The sequence below is a fragment of the Somniosus microcephalus genome, chromosome 16 (assembly GCF_052327205.1).
Source record: "Somniosus microcephalus isolate GS21.2 chromosome 16, FLI_Smic_1.0, whole genome shotgun sequence".
Lineage (NCBI taxonomy): Eukaryota > Metazoa > Chordata > Chondrichthyes > Squaliformes > Somniosidae > Somniosus > Somniosus microcephalus.
Window position 1 is genome coordinate 24,619,860 of NC_141002.1, and position 19,578 is coordinate 24,639,437.

Below are 19,578 nucleotides of genomic sequence, written 5' to 3' on the forward strand. Positions count from 1 at the left end.
TTGGGTCGATTGGGCTTGTACTCGCTGGAGTTTAGAAGAATGAGAGGGGATCTCATTGAAACTTATAAAATTCTAACAGGACTAGACAGACTAGATGCAGGAAGGATGTTCCCAATGGTCGGGGAGTCCAGAAGCAGGGGTCACAGTCTAAGGATAAGGGGTAAGCCATTTAGGACAGAGATGAGGAGGAATTTCTTCACCCAGAGAGTGGTGAACCTGTGGAATTCTCTTCCACAGAAGGCAGTAGAGGCCAATTCATTAACTATATTCATGAAGGAGTTAGATATATTTCTTAAGGCTAAGGGGATCAAGGGATATGGGGAGAAAGCAGGGACAGGGTACTGAAATTGGATGATCAACCATGATCGCATTGAATGGTGGAGCAGGCTCGAGGGGCCGAATGGCCTACTCCTGCTCCTATCTTCTATGTTTCTATGGGACGGGGTAGGTGAGGAGACAGGACACAACTGTTGCTCTGTTGTGTGAAGCCAGTATGGCAATACTCCGTAGAACCAAAAGTTTCACGTTCTCATAAGGAACTGTCTGCAATTCAACGCTCAGCACGTGAAGTATCTCTGAGACCTGGTCCCGAAGTTCACTGCCACGTCTTTTAATGATGTTTTGCAGGAGCACAGCGGCTGCAGTGGAACAGCTGTGGTGTTGGTCAGACAGTCCTTTGAGAGCCACGGAGAGCAAGTTGTTCAGCTGGTCATGGGGCAAACACTTTGCAATGACTCCTGTGATCTGGCAGCATACTTTAAAGAGGACTGAAGCATCAGGGATAACTAATTGTTGTCTGACTGCTTTCAGAACCTCCAACTGATCCTTTGCTGATCCAGATTGGTGCCTTCATATGATAACTGAATGGCCAGGATCATGTACAAGGTGTCCAGAGCCATCTGTCGAACGGGAAGCGATGGGTCTGCACAACGCGGCATTAGTCGTCCAATCAGAGACCCCATGTTATTTCCTGGCGCTATATTATGAACATTGAGCTTCTCCCAGTAAAATTTCAAAAGCTCTGAGGTGGTGTCCATGGCTTTCTCTCGTTCATGAGCTTTTGCTGAAATGATCCAGATTTCTACTTGATTGTAATTGACCTCCAGTCCTTCAGGGGACAGGTCCTGAAGCAGTAATTGCTTCAGAAGCTATTTCAGGGAACTCATGGTTTGGGTATAACGTGTTGCCATCTCTTTTCTGTTACTGTTCATGTCTTTGTCATTGTCCAGTTCTGAAGGTAACAAGCTGAAAGTACTGGTCAGGCAGGTTTGAATCAATCGGCAGATGTGAGCTTGGTTTGATTCAGTGTGTAGTTGTATCAGATGCGTGCAGGTGTTCATGGCTAACTGTCGAACAGGGCCCTGCAGCAGCTCTAGTGGCTCGGCCACGATAAAATCCAGCTTGCATGTCAGCAGCTCCCTGTTTCTGATAAAGTTGAATGGCGACTTGAATGTAGGGATCTGGCTATCAGTCACGGTCTTTATTAGGCTGAGCTTTAGTGCGAGATCCCTGGATTCAGTCTTTTTCTCCTGTCCACTTGTAATGTATTGATTAATCACAGCTGGCAGAATGTGGGTCTCAATTGTGGACAGCATCAGTTCCTCAGGTGCGTAGAATGCCAAGTTCCCATAGCACAGAACCAGTGTGCCCTTGGCTTTAGCCAAATCCGCATCAGGCTTGACCCTAAGAATATTCAAGAAACTTTCAGTTTTCTTAAATCTGTTGGAGTTAGCAAACTCCTCCAGGCAACTGAGGGTATCATCAAAGTGTGTCATGGCACAGAAACCAATGGCGAGAGCTGCACCCTCTCTCTCCGCGCACTCACTGTGCTGCACACTCAGTAGCATTTTGTAAAGCTCCTCCTTTATTTTCGTTGTGCGGGTCTGACGGAGCACTGTCCCAAACAATTTATAGAGAAAGCCCTTCTCTTGTGGTGAAAGGTGGTAGCTCTCGATTTCTTTATGTATTTCATCAGCAAGCTGACATGTCCATTCCTCGTCATCAATGGTATTGAGAGTCCTGGACAAGACCAGCAATAATTTCTCCTCCCATTCACTTTGGGCCAGAGACTCCTTTGAATTCTTCAGTAATTGTTCAACCAATGACGGAAGCTCCTCTTCCCACCCTCTCACAGTTGCTGGGTGGATATTGAGGCTCAGGACTTGCATTAGCCTCAGTGCCGCAGCTCCTCAGCTTCCTCCCTGATATGGGCAACAAGACACGATGAGCTGGGTCATCAGTGCCTGGGCTTTAGGGAGATTGGCATCTTCATTGTGAGGAAAAGCCTTTCACTGCCGGCTTGCAGATTTTTTTTTCCCCAAGATGTGCTGAACAATTACAGATTGTTGTTAAAGCCTTGGTGTACTGGGTCATGGTGACAAACTCCAGTAAGAATGGCCAAAGGACATCCTCCATCTTCACTGCAGTTGTGATCACACACATCACTGTTTCACATGCTGTGACTAATTCCTCAGTTGTTACCTGGTCTGGCTGATGATTGGGTGGTACCACGGTCCGTGAATCAACAGATGCAGCACACTGTTGGATGACAAATTCCACCATTGTCTTTCATCCCTCTAGCTCAAGGTAACCTTGCTGGGCCATGACGCATATTACCTGAGCAATTAGCTTCTTCTCCTGATTGCTGCTCTTGTCCAGGAGCAGTGGTTTTATGGCAGTCACAATCTGAACCGCCTTCCTCTCAAAATGTGAGGAGACCGATATGATGAGATGCCTCAGTACATTGAGTGTTCCTACTCTTTTTTTTGGTCAGCGTTCTCCAACTGCGAGAGGAGAAATTCGACTACTGAGTCTGCATAAGCTGGGGCCAGAACTCTAAAACAGCAAAGGATCTTATTGTGTTTCATCTGCTGGTGGAGACTTTTAAGCAGATTGTCCATCTGTGTTTTCAGCCCCAGATATCCCATCTCTATGGCAACATCCAGTACCCGGCATAGACACTCTGATGGAAAAATGCCCTGGTTGCTTATTGTTGAGAGACAGGATGCCTGGCACTATCCTGGGCAGCTCTTCCTCCAGTATGTCCTTGGGCAGCAGGGAAATGACACAGCCTAGAGCTTCTACTGTTGGGATCTTCAATTCAGAGGACTCCTTCTCGAGCCACACCTTGAATAACAGACTATCGACAGCGTTGATCTCGGTGGAGAAAGAATCTTTAGTCACGTTAGGGTCTGAGGCTTTCTCCATATTTCCCAGATAGATCAAGATGCTCTTGCTAAAACTTCCCACTGCTGAGACAAATGCCGTCTTCAGCTCAGCCTGTTTAACGCCAACGAATACTGGAATCATGATCCCTAAGATAGATTTTAGTAAAGGAACCATGCCGTACACATTTTCCGTTGACAGTTTTGTTAAGGTCTTGACCATGTACACATGCGGAAGGTGCCCTTGTTTGAAACTCTTTGTCATCAACTGGACAACTTCATTTCTGAACCTGAAGCTCGTGGTAACCAGGAGATTGCTGGCAGCTTCCTGGCTGTCAGCTTGTGCTCCTGTTAACATCGTCATCCACATTGCAGCCAAAGAAATAACTTTCTCAGCAAGTGCTTGGCTAATTTGATCAAGGGTGTCCTTGATAATCATCGCCATGGTCTCCAATACTACACGCCGTGTGGAGCTGTCCGCATGGTGTGATGGCACAGATAGTCATGGCAGCTCATTCACACTGTTTCTGGGTGCTGAAGCCCCAGTGTCTGGAGGGTCTTTGATATTTTCTGCTGACCGCTTTCATCTTCCTTGGCTATCATCTTCACTAGGGCAACTGAGAGTGTTTCCACATTGAGGGACATTTTAGCAGTCAAATTCTATAACTCTTCAATATGAAGAAAGGTTTCAACCAAATAATTTCTGTGAGTAATGATCAATTAAAGATTGCCTTTGTTCACTAACTCACAGTGTGAAATCAGATCTCTGCTTGGATGTTGTTCCCTGACTTCTTTCTCTCCAATAATTAACACTGTTCCTTTCCACATGGTTTCCAATTTGTTCTTGGTGATCTTCTAAAATTTGGATAGATTTGATGAAGGCACTTGTCTTGAAGCTCTCTCTTTGCTCTCTCATGCACAAATACACAGTTTGGACCACTTTGCTGTGTCTAGTCCACCCCTGTGGTTTCAGGGTTGTCATGGTTTTCATTGTGAGGCCAGGTTACATAATCCCTCAGTTGTGATGTGGCCCTGGGTCACGTGCCCATATAAGTCTTGTCAGCTGTTTATGGCAGATTAAGGTGGGTGGTGGGGTTTAAGGCCCAGACTTGAGATACAGACCATACGGACAAGGCAACATTCGCAACCCTTGGCAGCCATATTGGATTGAGCAGCTGTTTGTTCCAAATAAAGAACCCACCGCACCACAGACACTCAAAGTACTTGTGACAAAAGATTTCGAAATAGGAGTGTAGGACAGACATTTCTAGCAGTATTGCCCCCAAATTGGGATGTTCATATGACTCAAATCAATTTTAAATACACAAGATCTGAACTCATGAGATCATTCTGGGTTTGGAATGGGAAAGCATCATTTCTAGCCCAGGTAATACGGGAGAACAGTAAGACTCCTTCACTCCAGTAGGATAGTCTCAAATAATATGGAATGGGTCAGATGGTATTTGTATTTGACTAGAAAGGATGAGTAAACACGGTTGTCTGTTTGTACATTCATCACTGTCTAAACAAATGATTCCACTGTCTTTATCTGCGCTCCTCTAATTCTGGCCTCTTGAGCATCCCCGATTATAATCGCTCCACCATTGGTGGCCGTGCCTTCAGCTGCCAAGGCCTTAAGCTCTGGAATTCCCTCCCTAAACCTCTTTGCTTCTCTGCGTCTCTTTCCTCCTTTAAGACGCTCCTTAAAACCTACCTCTTCGACCAAGCTTTTAGTCATCTGCCCTCGTATCTCCTTATGTGGCTCGATGTCAAATTTTGTTTTATAACACTTTACTACTTTAAAGGCGCTATATAAATGCAAGTTGTTGTGCCTTGACAGGACGTAAACTCTAAAGGGATTGAAGCTGCTTCATGATGTCATGAAGTTGTTGTGACATCAGAGCACTTGTTCCACTCTCCTCTCCTTTAAAATCCTTGTTCTCTACTGCATAACACCCTGGTTTCCTCCTTCAGCCTCTGGACTCAGTGACTCCTCATCCTTGGTCATTTCAAGCTCCATTTCAACTTTTCTTGCCCTTTCCTCTGATTTTACTGTCCCCCTGTCGTCCTTTAAACTCTCCTACCCATATTTGCGACTACCCCCTCAACGTTGCCATCCCCGCTGGTTTCATACTTCCATGGTCTCAATCACTAACAAGGCCAGCTCTGGCCAATTCCTTGTATCACCCACAACTACCTCTTTCCAACCCTACTTCCTTTTGCATCCACCTCTACAAAACAAACACTCTCTCAGGAACAGGAGGAGGACATTCAGCCCCTAAGGTTTGCTCTGCCATTAACTTGGATCACGGCTGATCTGCACCTCAACTCCATTTACCCGTCTTTGCTCTATATCTCTTGATACCCTTACCTATTAAAATTCTATCTATCTCATAGGATTACATAGGATATATGGCACAGAAACAGGCCATTCGGCCCAACCAGTCCATGCCGGTGTTTATGCTCCACTCGAGCCTCCTCCCGTCTTTCCTCATCTAAATCTATCAGCATAACCCTCTATTCCCTTTTCCCTCATCTGCTTGTCTAGCCTCCCCTTAAATGCATCTATACTATTTGCTTCACTCACTCCCTGTGGTAGCGAGTGCCACATTCTCACCACTCTTTGGGTAAAGAAGTTTCTTCTGAATTCCCTATTGGATTTCTTGGTGACTATCTTATATTGATGGCCTCCAGTTATGCTCTTCCCCACAAGTGGAAACATTCTCTCTCTATCCACTTTATCAACATTTTTCATAATTTTAAAGACCTCTATTAGGTTGCCCCTCAGCCTTATTTTTTCAACAGAACAGAGATCCAGCCTGTTCATCCTTTCCTGATATGTATACCCTCGCATTTCTGGCATCATCCTTGTAAATCTTCTCTGCACCCTCTCCAGTGCCTCTATATCCTTTTTCTAATATGGCGACCAGAACTGTATGCAGTACTGTAAGTGTGGTCTAACCAAGGTTCGATGCAGGTTTAGCATAACTTCCCTACTTTTCAATTCTACCCCTCTAGAAATAAACCCTAGTGCTTGGTTTGCTTTTTTTATGGCCTTGTTAACCTGTGTTGCAACTTTTAGTGATTTATGTATTTGTACTCCGAGATCCCTTTGTTTCTCTACCCCACCCAAACTCGCACCCTCCAAGTTATAAGTGGCCTCCCTATTCTTCCTACCAAAATGTAATACCTCACATTTATCTGCCAGTCCTCTGGCACTATACCTTTTTCTAACGAATTATTAAATATGCGTAGTAATGCCTCTGCTGTCTCTTCCCTAGATTCTTTTAAAATGCGTGGATGCAATCCATCCGGACCAGGGGTTTTATCCTCCTTTGAGTTTGATTAATTTATTTAATATATCCCTTTTTTTAATTTTAAATGCGCTTATCTCATTACTAATCTCATCATCCAATGTCATATCCACCTGAAGCAAAATAATTATTTAATATTTCTGCCATCTCTCTATTGTTACCTGTGGTATTATCCTGACTATCCCTTAATGGTCCTATTCCCATCCCAACCTTCCTTTTTTTTATTGATGTGCCTGTAAAATATTTTATTTTGTTTGATGTTCCTTCATAATTGTCCAAAGATGTGCAGGTTAGGTTGATTGGCTATGATAAATTGACCCTTAGTGTTAGGGGGATTAAATACGTGGGGTTACGGGGATAGGGTGGGATATGTGTTGGTGTAGGGGTTACGGGGATCGGGTGGGATATGTGTCGGTGCAGGCTCGATGGGCCGAAATGGCCTCTATCTGCACTGTGGGGTTTCTGTGATTTCTGTGATTCTGTGATAATTTAATTTCATAGTTCCTCTTTGCCTCCCTAATTTTTTTTTGACTTCTCTCCTAATCTTTTCGTATTCTCTCTTATCATGCACTCCCCTGCTGTCTATGTACTTAATGTATGCCTCTTTCCTTATCCTCAATTGTTCCCTTCTGGCTTTATTCATCCATGGAGTCTCATTATTGTTCAGTTTGTTCTTTCCTTTTAGCAGAATATATTTTTCCTGCACTCTGTTGAGCACCATTTTAAATGTTTCCATTGTTGTTCTACATCGTTGTTTGCCAATATTGTTGCCCATTTTTTTTCCCCAAGTTCTATTCTCAGCCCCTCAAAATCAGCTTTTCTCCAATCTATTAACCTGGTTTTAGCCATACTTGTGTTCTTCTCAATTATCATCTTAAAGCGTATTATGTTATGGTCACTACTGCCTATTGTTTTATGTTATGGTCACTACTCTGCCTATTGTTTTTCAAGATTGCTCCTGTGCTGGCAGCTCCCTAGGGAGCTCCTTTGCCATCCTTGGCCATCCGTTGCCATCCTTTGCTCTTTTTCCCCCAGTCTCCTCTCTTCTGCTGTTTAAGTTCTCCTGGCTCTAATAGTGGGTGCATTTTATCCCTAACTGCAAGTTCAAGCTGCAAGGTTAAAGTTACCTGAGCCCACTGCCCATCCCCCGACCATGCCTGTTCTTTGTTCTCAGTGAGCCCTGGCTCTTCACTTAAACATAGCTCCCAAATTCCCAGACCCCTCTGCCGTCAAGACTACGCTTCTCCACTAGACTAATGATTTAGTGACTAGTGGATCGCGAGTGGAGCTCGGGGCCAGGGATCGCGAGAATATCAGTGCTAATTTGATCCTGTGAGAGACAACATCATTCATGTCCGAGGCCGGAACCCAGGAACGAGGACGAGCCCAGCAGTGAGGTCAAGGCCCTGGAGAGGCGCAGTGTGGACCAGCAGCGGGGTCGGGGCCCAGGGAAGGTGTGGCACGGGCCAACAGCGAGGTCGGGAGGACCACAAGGCATCCTACGAAACCCAGGCAGAGAGGACCTGCGGGAAGGAGGGAGGAGGACAGTAGCAGTATGTTTGTGAGTGTGTGCTAGGCCGTTGTAGCAGAGCCTGGTCTCCAATCGTCTTGGATCCCCTTGCCATTGGACCAAGACCTTGCTCTGTCAAGCCCGTGTGGTAGCTGGTGTGCAACGGCCACCCCACGTTAAAAGAATTCACGCACAGGCATCTTCCACCCTGGGAGCTCAGACGTTTCGACATTGACATCGCCGCCCTTAGTGAGACCAGCCAGGCAGGGGAAGGCCAGCTCAAGGAGCAAGGCGGTGGTTACACCTTCTTCTGGAAAGGCAAACCTGAAGAAGAACGCCACCTCCATGCGGTAGGCTTCGCCATAAAAAATGAACTGGTTGGGCGTCTCAGAGACTCTCCTAGCGGTATAAATGAGTGCCTCGTGACTCTTCGGCTCACCCTAGCCCGGAACCAGTGCGCTACGATCATCAGTGCGTACGCCCCAACATTGGAAGCCACAGACGAGACCAAAGAGGCATTCTACTCCAGCCTCGAACAATCCCTGTACCGAGTCCCAACGGGCGACAAGCTGATCCTCCTTGGCGACTATAACGCCAGAGTTGGAAAGGACACAGACCTCTGGGGAGGTGTGATCAGCAGAGAGGGGGTAGGGAAAGCCAACTCCAACGGTACCCTCCTCCTGTCGAAATGCTTAGAACATGGCCTTGTCATAACCAACACCTTGTTCCGTCAGAGAGACAACTACAAGGCTTCATGGCAGCACCCTCGCTCCAAGCACTGGCATCTGCTGGACTACATCATCGTTTGAGCGAGGGACCGCAAGGACGTCCGCATCACCCGCGCCATGACGGGCACTGATGAGTGCTGGACAGACCACCGCCTCCATCAATGTAGCCCCAAAACAGCGGCGGCAACAGAAACAATGCCGCAGGAAAATTAACGCTGGAGCACTCAAAGACCCCGCTAAGAAAGCCTTATTCAGTTTGCGCCTCACAAACAACCTGACGACTCCCAGTGATGCAGAGACAGATTGTCCACAGCGCCTGGTCTGCACTCGAGGCCTCCATAATCAGCGCCTGTGAAGAGACGCTCGGTCACTCGACCAGGAAACACCAAGACTGGTTCGATGAGAACGACCAGGAGATCCAGGAGCTAATAAGCTGCAAGCGCAAGGCATTCCTGATCTGGAAACAGCAACAGAACTCGAGAGCAAGAAAGCAGCTCTACAGAAGCCTGAAGGCCGAGGTCGAACAAAAAACTCGCGACCTAAAGAACAGATGGTGGGTGGAGAAAGCGCAGGAGATCCAGCAGCTAGCCGACAACCACGACGTGCGTGGCTTCTTTAGCGCAGTCAAGACCGCCTACGGCCCAAGCACCCAAGGCTCTACCCCACTGCGGGCCAAGAATGGAGAGGTACTCATCAAGGACAGAGAGGCAGTCAGTGCCCGCTGGAAGGAGCACTTCGAAGATCTCCTTAACCACGACTCTGTCTTCGACACGAGTGTCCTCAACTCCATCCCACAGGATGCTACCCGCCACCATCTCAGCACAACCCCAGCCTGGCATGAGGTTGAAAAGGCCATCCAACAACAAGGCCTCAGGAGCAGATGGAATCCCTGCCGAGGCACTAAAGCATGGCGGAGAAGCATTACTGGCACGAATTCATGAATTCATTTCTCTTATCTGGAAGGAGGAGAGCATACCAGGGGATCTCAGAGACGCCGTAATTGTGACCATCTTCAAGAAAGGTGACAAGTCCGATTGCGGTAATTACAGAGGAGTTTCCCTGCTGTCTGCCACAGGGAAAGTCATCGCAAGAATCCTCCTCAATCGCCTTCTCCCAGTGGCCGAAGAGCTCCTCCCAGAGTCGCAATGCGGATCCCGCCCACTAAGGGGCACAATGGACATGGTCTTCACCGCACGTCAACTACAAGAGAAATGCAGGGAACAGCACCAACCGCTGTGCATGGCCTTCTTTGATCTCACAAAGGCCTTCGACAGTGTCAACCGTGAGGGATTATGGAGTGTCCTCATCAAATTCGGCTGCCCTCAAACATTTGTCACCATCCTCCGCCTGCTTCACGATGACATGCAAGCCATGATCCTGACCAACGGTTCCACCACAGACGCAATTCACATACGAACCGGGATCAAGCAAGGCTGTGTCATCGCACCAACGCTCTTCTCGATCTTCCTTGCTGCAATGCTCCATCTCTCCCTCAGTAAGCTACCCGCTGGAGTGGAGCTAATTTACAGAACAGACGGGAAACTGTTCAACCTCCGTCGCCTCCTGTCCAGATCCAAGGTCGTCCCATCCTCTGTCGTCGAATTACAGTATGTAGATAACGCTTGCATCTGCGCTCACTCTTGGTCGAATTTCAAACCATCGTCAACACCTTCACCGATGCATATGAGAGCATGGGCCTTACACTAAACATCCGTAAGACAAAGGTCCTCTACCAACCTGCCCCCGCCACACAGTACTGCCCCCCCGATTATCAAAGTCCACGACAAGGCCTTGGACAATGTGGACCACTTTCCGTACCTCAGGAGCCTACTGTCAACAAAGGCAGACGTCGACGGCAAAGTCCAACACCGCCTTCAGTGTGCCAGTGCAGCCTTCGGTCGCCTGAGGAAGAGAGTGTTTGAAGACCAGGACCTCAAACCCGGCACTATGCTCATGGTCTACAGAGCAGCAGTGATACCCACCCTGCTGTATGCCTCAGAGACATGGACCATGTACAACAGGCACTTCAAAGCACTGGAGAGGTACCACCAATGCTGCCTCCGCAAGATCCTGCGAATCCATTGGCAGGATAGGGGCACCAACGTCAGTGTTCTTGCTCAGGTCAACATCCCCAGCATCGAAGCTTTGACCACGCTCAATCAGCTCCGATGGACGGGTCACATTGTCCGCATGCCCGATACGAGACTCCCAAAACAAGCGCTCTACTCTGGACTCTGACACGGCAAGAGAGCCTCAGGTGGGCAGAGGAAACGCTTCAAGGACAATCTCAAAGCCTCTTTGAAAAAGTGTAACATCCCCACCGACACCTGGGAATCCCTGGCCCAAGAACGCACAAAGTGGAGGAGAAGCATCCGGGAAGGCGCCGAACACCTCGAGTCTCTTCGCCGGGAGCAAGTGGAAGCCAAGCGTAGGCAGCGCAAGGAGCGCACGTCAACCTAAGCACCCCACCCACCCGCCCCTTCAACCACCGTCTGCCCCACCTGTGACAGAGACTGTAGGTCCCGCACTGGACTCCATCAGTCACCTGAGAACTCATTTTTTAAGGTGGAAGCAAGTCATCTTAGGTTCTGAGGGACTGCCTATATGTTCCCCTACCTTTACTTCTCTTATCTGCTTTGGTTCATTCCCCATTACTAGATCCAACAGCGAATCCTCCCTTGTTGGGCTTTTTACATATTGGGTTAGGAAGGAGTCCTGTACACATTGGAGGAACTCTCTTCCCTTATCCCCTTTATCTATCCTGTCCAATTAATATCGGGATAGTTGAAATCCCCCATGATTATTATTCTACGTTTTTTACTTATTTCCCTAATTTGTCTGCATATTTGTTCCTCCACTTCCCTTCCACTATTAGGTGGTCTGTAGACTACGCCTTTTAGTGTGATTGATCCTTTATTATCTTTTATCTCTATATCCATATGGATTCTATTTTTGTTTCGCTGATATCTGCATCACTTTTTTCTACTGCCAGTGTTATCCCTAATAAGTACAACTACTCCACCTCCCCTTTTTCCCTCGTTATCTCTTCTAAATATGTTATACCCTGTAATGTTTAATTCCCAGTCCTGATTTTTCTGTAGCGATGTCTCAGTAATCCTACTATGTCTGGTTCCTCGCATCATGTGTGTCTTGAAAGCTCCAATTGTCCTAGAATCCACAACACTTTGGGGGAGAGTGTGCTAGATTTCCACTACCATTTGTGTGAAAAATTGATTCCTGATTTCATCCCTGAATGTCCTGGCTCTAATTTTAATATTATGTCCTGTTGAATGCCTTTGATGTCTTGTCCCCAGTAAAATCCTTACTTTCTTCCACTCTGGTTGTTTCCCCTGGTAGGGTCCCGATCCTCAGCCCTCCAATTCCACGGTGCACAGACTTGAGCATCTCTGATGTACAACTGGTTTAGCCATTCATTGGTAGATCTGGCTGGACCACATCAAGCAGTATTAGTTCCTGCTCTCCTCTGCCAATCCTAGAATGGAGAAGCTCAGCACCGACTTCTCTTCTCCTCTCCCAACTGTCGTCTTAAACTCCTCTCCCCTGCCCCCCCCCCTTTCCTTTAAGGATGCCTCCTTGCCCTCCTGTCCCTCTCTGCTGCAGCAGCTGGTGCTGCTCTGCCTGGCCTCATGTCCTCCTCCCATTCCTTGTCCAGACCAAGGGGGACCCCTAGCAAGATGCCTATGACCAAGCACCCCTTTTCCCCTGGTGACTCTTATAAGGTGGAGTAGCACAGCACTTACTCTTTTTAGCACGTACCACCGACGCTGCCTACGCAAGATCCTGCAAATCCACTGGCAGGATAGGTGCACCAACGTCAGTGTTCTTGCTCAGGCCAACATCCCCAGCATCGAAGCTATGACCACGCTCAATCAGCTCCGATGGATGGGTCACATTGTCCGCATGCTTGATACGAGACTCCCAAAACAAGCGCTCTACTCGGAGCTCCAGCACGGCAAGAGAGCCCCAGGTGGGCAGAGGAAACACTTCAAGGACACCCTCAAAACCTCCTTGAAAAAGTGTAACATCCCCACCGACACCTGGCCCAAGACCGCACAAAGTGGAGGAGAAGCATCCGGGAAGGCGCCAAACACCTCGAGTCTCTTCGCCGGGAGCAAGCGGAAGCCAAGCGCAAGGAGCGCACGATAACCCAAGCACCCCACCCACCCGCCCCTTCAACCACCGTCTGCCCCACCTGCGACAGAGACTGTAGGTCGCGCATTGGACTCATTTTTAATGTGGAAGCAAGTCATCCTCGGTTCCGAGGGACTGCCTAAGAAGACTCTTTTTAGATGAAATCCTCAGAGAATTTCTGGAATAACTGTTGCTCGAGTGTTGGTGAAGTCTCGACAGAGTATCCCAGAAAGTCACTCGATGTGTTTCAGAGGTCCTCTTCACAGCTCCAGCAGCAAAGACCATGAAATGGTGAGGGCCCCTTTAAGTGGCACTTGAAATCAGCATAAACACAGTTTTTACTCACAAACAGTTGGTTGCTGAGAGGAGAGGGCGTTAGTTGAAGCGCTAGCCACCAGAATGCCATGAGGGCTCATTAAAGAAGCCGATCAGGCATTTTAAGTGGCAATTAGCTGTTTACCAAGTCTCCGGGTGACCACTCCTTGTGCTGGCTTCAACTCCCTTACCAAGACTGCATCTTGTGCTAAACGTGAGCTAAACTGGCACTTCAGCTTAAGACCCCATCTTGGCCACCTCTTTACCACCTAAAGTATTCGACGAAAATCGTCCCCCTGGAGTCTGCAGGACCCCAATCCCTCTTCACCCATCATAAAGGTGGGGCCGATTAGGGACAAAAAGAGAGAACTTCGTGTGGAGGCAGAGTTACTGAATGATTACTTTGCATCTGTCTTTTCAAAAGAAGAGGACAAAGTTAATTTTGCAGTAGAGATGGGGGGGGAGTAGAGATATTGGATAAAATAAAAGTAGAAATGAGGCGCTAAATAGGTTGGCATCACTTAAAGTTAACAAATCACCCAGTCCAGATGGAATGCATCCTAGGTAGCTGAGGGAAGCGAGGGGGGAGATAGCAGAAGCTCTGACCACAATCTTCCTTGGATGTGGGAGAGGTGCCAGGGGACTGGAGGATTGCAAATGTTACACCCCTGTTTTAAAAAAGGGGAGAGGGATTAACCTGGTAACTAACAGGCCAGTCAGCCTAACGTCAGTGGTGGGAAAACTACTAGAGACCATTGTCAAAGACAAAATTAATTCTCACTTGGAGAAGCATGGCTTAATAAGGGCCAGCCAGCAGGGATTTGATAAAGGAAAATGGCCTGATTAGCCTGATTGAGTTGTTTGATGAAGTAACAAAGAGGGTTGATGATGGTAGTGCAGTACATGTATGTACAGACTTTCAAAAGGCATTTGATAAATATGACAGACTGATTCAGAAAATAGAAGCACATGGGCCAAGAAATTCGGGTGTTTAGCGATGGCCATTAAGGCCCGTATTGATGAAAAATGGTGGCTGACTCGCTTCCGCCCGCTTCCGGCGGGTCCCGGGTCGGCCACCATTTTTAGCAAGTCGGCAGTGCTGCTGTTGCCAGTGCTTGCTAGAGAAATGGAAATGAGGCCGATTGTGACGTCATTGGGAGTGCAACGCTCATTTGACGCACGATCTGCCATTTTCAACTTCGCCGCTCCACTTACTGCTCTCACTTAATCACGACCAGCTGACCAAGCATTCAGCAGCAAGAAGGAGCCCCCAGCAGTGCTATTTAAAGGGATCATCAACAACTTGCAGTTGACATGGTTTCTCAGTTTGACTGGCTCTCTCTAAGTTTCTGCAACTCTTACAGTTTCTAAATTTGTTTTAAGTTGCTGAGGTGTGACGGGGAGTGTTACTGCAAGTGGAGAACACCATGATTCTCATTTAAAGGCTTCTGCTCGCACCACTTGCTCACAATCATGGGGGCTCTACTTGCAGTCCTTTTCGTGCTCGAGCATCTTTGGAAGAGGGAGCGGATGCAGCAAAGAAGAGAAGATGCTCGAAGAGGGAGGAGGAGGAAGGCCAGGAGGCTCCACTTCACCAAGGAGGTGGTCACAGAACTCTGCCACCTTCTGCAACTAGACCTGCAGCCTCAAAGCAGGGCGATGACGGCTCTCCCAGTGGTCCTCAAGGTCACCGTGACCCTCAGTTTCTTCGCCAGCAGATCCTTCTAGTCTGCAGGAAGAGACATAGCTAACATCTCCCAGTTTGCCGTCCATCCCTGCATCCGGGAGGTCACAAAGGCTCTACTCCAGGAGAAGGGACTACATTGTCTTCTCTCTGAACAGAAAGAAGCAGGATGAGCACACATGTGGCTTTACTAGGATAGTGGGCTTTCCCATGGTGCAGGACGCCAGCAACTGCACACACGTGGCTTTGTGGGAACTGTATACCAATCCTGAGATGTTCCGTAACCGCAAAGGCTACCACTCACTTAATGTGCAGTTGGTGTGCGACCACGCCCAGCACATCATGATGGTGAATGCCCGCTATCCTGGCAACAGTTATGACACCTTCATCCTGCGCCAGTCCGGTGTGCCAGCAATCTTCCAGCCACCACATCAAACCCGAGGGTGGCTGCTCAAAGACAAGGGCTATCCGCTCTCCACCTGGCTCATGACTTCCCTCCGCAAGCCCACCACTTATGCCCAGCACTCCTTTAATGACCGTCATGCTGCCACCAGGAACACCTTGTCCCTCGTGCAGCTCTAATCCTCGCTGCTGTGCTATGTTGTGCAGCACGCAGCAAACAACGATGATTCTGGAGACCTTGGCTGGTGCGTGCTGAAGGGCTCCTCCAGATTTGTCAAGGCATCTAAAACTCATCTTCAGCATGCCTATTGCTTGCTCTATGACTCATCTGGTGGACATGTGGCTGTCATTATAACACTCCTGGACCTCAGTACTTGGCCTCCTCAAGGGTGTCATGAGCCACATCTTTAGTGGATAGAGTTCATTTCCAACCAGCCAGCCGATAAGTTTGTTTGGAGGTGTGAAGAGCTCAGGAAGGGTGGACTGGCACAGCACAAAAGAGTCATGACAGCTGCCAGGGAATCTGGCGCGCACATGCATGCTGATCTTTTTATGGTTCCAGACGAGCTGCACCTCCTCACACACTCCTGGGTGATGTGAGGGTGCCCTGATGGCCACGTGTGCAGTCAATGATGCCCTGCACCTGTGGGAAGCCAGCCAGAGCCGCAAAGCCGAGCACCCACTCAATAACACTGGCTTCATCAGTCGCAACGTTGACATAATTGGCTGACTTGTCAAACATGGCATCAGTCACCTGGGTGATGCATCTGTGGGCGGCTGACTGCGAGATCCTGCAAATGTCTGCTACAAATCCCTGGAAGGAGCCTGAGGTGAAGAGGTTGAGGGCGGTGGTGACTTTGACAGACACTGGTAAGGTGTGTCCACCAGGTCCTCTGGACAGGTTGGAGAAGCTGGATTTGTTTTCATTGGAGCAGAGGAGGTTGAGGGGTGATTTGATAGAGGTGTACAAGATTATGACGGGTTTGGATAGGCTAGATGGGGAAAGGCTGTTCCCACTAGTTGATGGTACAAGGACTAGGGGACACAGATTTAAGGTTTTGGGCAAGAGATACAGAGGGGGTTTGAGGAAAAACTTTTTTACGCAGCGAGTGGTGAGGACCTGGAACTCGCTGCCGACGGAAGTGGTGGAAGCGGAGACACTCAATGTTCTCAAGGGGAGACTGGATAGGCACTTGAGGGAAGTAAACTCGCAGGGCTACGGGGATAGAGCGGGGGAATGGAACTAACTGGATTGCCCTACAGAGAGCTGGCGCGGACTTGATGGGCCGAATGGCCTCCTTCTGTGCCGTTATGACTCTATGACCTCCTTCCCCAGAACCAGATCAGGCACTGCCTCCTCCCTCATTGGGCCGGAAACGTACTGATCAAGAAAGTTCTCATGAACACACTTAGAAATTCTTCCCCCTCTCTGCCCTTTACACTCTTACTATCCCAGCCTATATTAGGATAGTTGAAGTCCCCCATTGTCACTACTCTATAGTTCTTGCACCTCTCTGTAATTTCCCTACAAATTTGCTCCTCTATATCCTTTCCACTAGTTGGCGGCCTATAGAATACACCTAGTAGTGTAATGGCACCACTATTGTTTCTCAACTCTAACCAAATAGATTCTGTCCTTGATCCCTCCAGGACATCTCTCTCCAGCACTGTAATATTCTTCTCAATTAGTGCTGCCACCCCATCTCCTTTCTTTCCTTCCCTATCTTTCCTGAACACCTTATATTCAGGAATATTTAGTACCCAATCCTGCCCTTTTTTGAGCCAGGTCTCTGTTATCACCACAACATCATATCCCCATGTGTCTATTTGTGCCTGCAGCTCACCAACCTTATTTACCACACTTTGTTGCATTCACATACATGCACTGTAAACCTATCTTAGACCTTCTTGTATTATCTGTATTCTTCTTGTATTTCTTTGTTCAGTTTTTAGTCTATTATTTTCTTTTATTTCTGTGTGACTTTTTCTTTCTGCTCTATTTGTCCCCTTGGACTTGCCTGGTTTTTCATTTCCAAAAATCAAGATGCTATTTCATTTAAAATTTTGCTATTTGCTTCCCTGGCTGATAGAAGAAAAACTAATGAATTGTGTATTACTGTATTCTTTTTTGCCCCATTATCCTGTTTTAAACTAGTTTATTTATAACGATTTGGAACCTACTAATTAATTACATTAATTCTAAACTGGGTTTCCTCTTCAGGTTGGAATCTGTTCAGAACACTCCATACTGTCTATAAACTCTAATTGGAATATTTCGTTGAAATAAAGGGTTTCTGCTTATTTGGCAAGATAGAGTCTGAACCACTTTTGGTCCAATTTTTGTGGGCATCATAGTATGCCGACAATGCAGTGAAGTGAGACTTAAAACAACTTTGCAATAACTTTTCGCTAGCTTGTGATCAACTTGGGCTAACTATTGGTTTAAAGATGATGATGATCATGGCTCAGGGTGTGTTGACTGCACCAGAAGTTTCAGTAGCTAACACCACACTTAAAGTTGTACACAAGTTCTGCTACCTAGGATCAACTATATTGGATAACTTACCTCTAGATGACAAGCTAAACTCTCGCATAGCTAAGTCAGCAACTACATTTGGCCAATTGACTAAGTGTATGTGGAATAATAGGCAAGGTACAGGTCTACCAAACATTTTTAGTGGACTGCTGTATGGCAGCGAGACCTTGACCAACTACAGCAGGCATGTGAGAAAACTAAACTCTTTCCACATCTACTGTCTCCACTGTATTCTAAATATCAGGTGGGAAGATAAACTTTCTCACACCAAAGTACTTGAGGAAGCTATATTGCCATGACTAATACAAAAGCAAAATACTGTGGATGCTGGAAATCTGAAATAAAAACTGAAAATGCTGGAAATACTCAGCAGATCAGGCAGCATCTGTGAAGAGATGAACAAAGCTGAGTATTTCCAGCAGTTTGTGTTTTTATTGCCGAGTCTAATAACGTTTCTCAAACACAGATGCCTCCGGTGTCTTGGTCATCTATATCAGATGGTCAATTGTCATTTTCCAAAGGATCTTCTGTGTGGCGAACCTGCAGGTGCTTCAAGGTCGCTGGGCTGACCTCAGCTCAGATTTACAGATTTGCTAGAGGCACTTGAAAACTTTTAACGGTGATAAGTTGAGAAGAAGTGGCTAACAACAGGCCATGCTAGACGACTGTCCTGCATCAGGGAACCAAATAGGCTGAAGAAATGAAGGAGAAGAGAACAAAGAGGAAAGCACATCAGGCTTCAAGAGTTAATGCTGTGTGGTCTTCATCATCTGGCCCTTTGATTTACTCCTGATTACCTGTGGCAACGACAGTCCCTCGATAATTGGACTCGTCAGCCACTCACAATGTTGCAGCTTGGCAAAATAACTGAACTGCTTTGGTGCTTACACCATTGTCTTTCAAGACAGATGGTTGCCTTATTAGGAAGCATTTATGCCATCACTTTTACATCAATAGCAAGTGGTATTGGGTGCATGTCAATGCAAAATTGGTAGTATAATGTTGGAGGATAGCAAGTATCCAAAAGGCCCGAGGTGCAATCATGCTAATTTCAGTTTGCAACAAATATATGCAGTATAACTCCAGTCAAAGGCCCTGTTTATATCTCCCAGATGAAGCTTGAAGCAATGATATAATAGAACAATTGGCTGAGGGAAGTGAAATATAAAAGTATATTGTGCTAATTTGGCAATATACCAGTCATAAACTTGAACAGCAAGTGGGTTGTATAGAAACATAGAAGATAGGAGCAGGAGTAGGCCATTTGGCCCCTCGAGCCTGCTCCGCCATTCAATGCGATCATGGCTGATCATCCAAATTCAGTACCCTGTCCCTGCTTTCTCCCCATATCCCTTGATCCCCTTAGCCTTAAGAAATATATATAACTCCTTCTTGAATATATTTAATGAATTGGCCTCAACTGTCTTCTGTGGTAGAGAATTCCACAGGTTCACCACTCTCTGGGTGAAGAAATTCCTCCTCATCTCAGTCCTAAATGGCTTACCCCTTATCCTTAGACTGTGACCCCTGGTTCTGAACTCCCCCGCCATCGGGAACATCCTTCCTGCATCTAGTCTGTCTAGTCCTGTTAGAATTTTATAAGTTTCAATGAGATCTCTCATTCTTCTAAACTCTAGCGAATATAAGCCTAATCGACCCAATCTCTCTTCATATGTCATTCCTGCCATCTCAGGTATGAGTCTGGTGAATCTTCGCTGCACTCCCTCCATGGCAAGAACATCCTTCCTCAGATAAGGCGACCAAAACTGCACA

At 47.2% G+C, this 19,578-nt stretch overlaps 1 protein-coding gene and 1 pseudogene across 4 annotated transcripts in view; one reads left to right on the forward strand and one right to left on the reverse strand.

Annotated features, from left to right (window-relative positions):
• The window catches only part of pphln1 (periphilin 1), a 258,281-nt gene that overhangs the window by 212,311 nt on the left and 26,392 nt on the right, over positions 1–19,578 (forward strand). The gene's annotated exons all lie outside the window — the stretch shown is intronic.
• LOC147106023 (maestro heat-like repeat-containing protein family member 1 pseudogene) lies at positions 433–3,809 on the reverse strand (annotated as a pseudogene).